Genomic DNA, 770 nt, shown 5'->3' with positions numbered 1-770 from the left:
GACGTGAACCGCGGTCGACTACGTGGGAGTCCAGCGACATAGCCATTACGCTAACTGCTGGTTCCCTTAACTCTTCTATTTTGAAGAATACTACACATACCTATCAAGAACCCCAAGAGTTAAAACCATGTGGGTAAACTAACTGATTAAATGGTCACTCTGTGTGTCTCAGTAAAGGAAGGGGGGACGTGACAGAGGGCACCTCTCTACCCCGGGGAAAGCAACCCAGATGAAACCCAGGGGGCTTCTAGTACCCAGACACAGAGACGGCCCAGGAGCTGAAGGAAACTGCCACCCGTCAGGTTGTCACTGCCCATCGGTGGCACTTCTCACAGAAAAACCGCAAGGTTTCCCGTATTGCTGCCTTTGTTTTTTTTTTTTTTTTTTTTGGAGAGGTTTTTTTTGCTATAGGGCACATGTGCTCACCAGAAAGACAGAGACAGAAAGTGAGAAATCACCCCCCAGGGGGGATGGTCACGCTGCAATCCCTTCTCCTCCATTCTCCTCTCGGGATCTTGGGCACGCACGCACACGCGCCCAGCGTGAGTTTTAAGCCACCGGGTCCAGGACGTGAACCGCGGTCGACTACGTGGGAGTCCAGCGACATAGCCATTATGCAAACTGCTGGGCCCATACTTGCTGTTTTTCACCAACGGGAAGTGCTACCGATGGGCGGTGACAATCTGAGGAGTGGCAAAGTCACCCTGGGAACACAGCACTGCCTACGGGGGACCCATACAGCACCCTTCGTGGGAAGGGTGTTGTTTTCA

At 52.5% G+C, this 770-nt stretch overlaps 1 protein-coding gene across 1 annotated transcript in view; it reads right to left on the bottom strand.

Moving 5' to 3' along the window:
* Window positions 1–770, bottom strand: part of DPY19L1 (dpy-19 like C-mannosyltransferase 1) — a gene marked incomplete at its 5' end in the record, with an annotated part of 75,772 nt that overhangs the window by 42,487 nt on the left and 32,515 nt on the right.

The sequence above is a fragment of the Tupaia chinensis genome, unplaced genomic scaffold (genome assembly GCF_000334495.1).
Source record: "Tupaia chinensis unplaced genomic scaffold, TupChi_1.0 Scaffold143756_1, whole genome shotgun sequence".
Lineage (NCBI taxonomy): Eukaryota > Metazoa > Chordata > Mammalia > Scandentia > Tupaiidae > Tupaia > Tupaia belangeri.
Note: the sequence above shows the minus strand (reverse complement) of the source record. Positions and strands in the feature narration are given on the sequence as shown.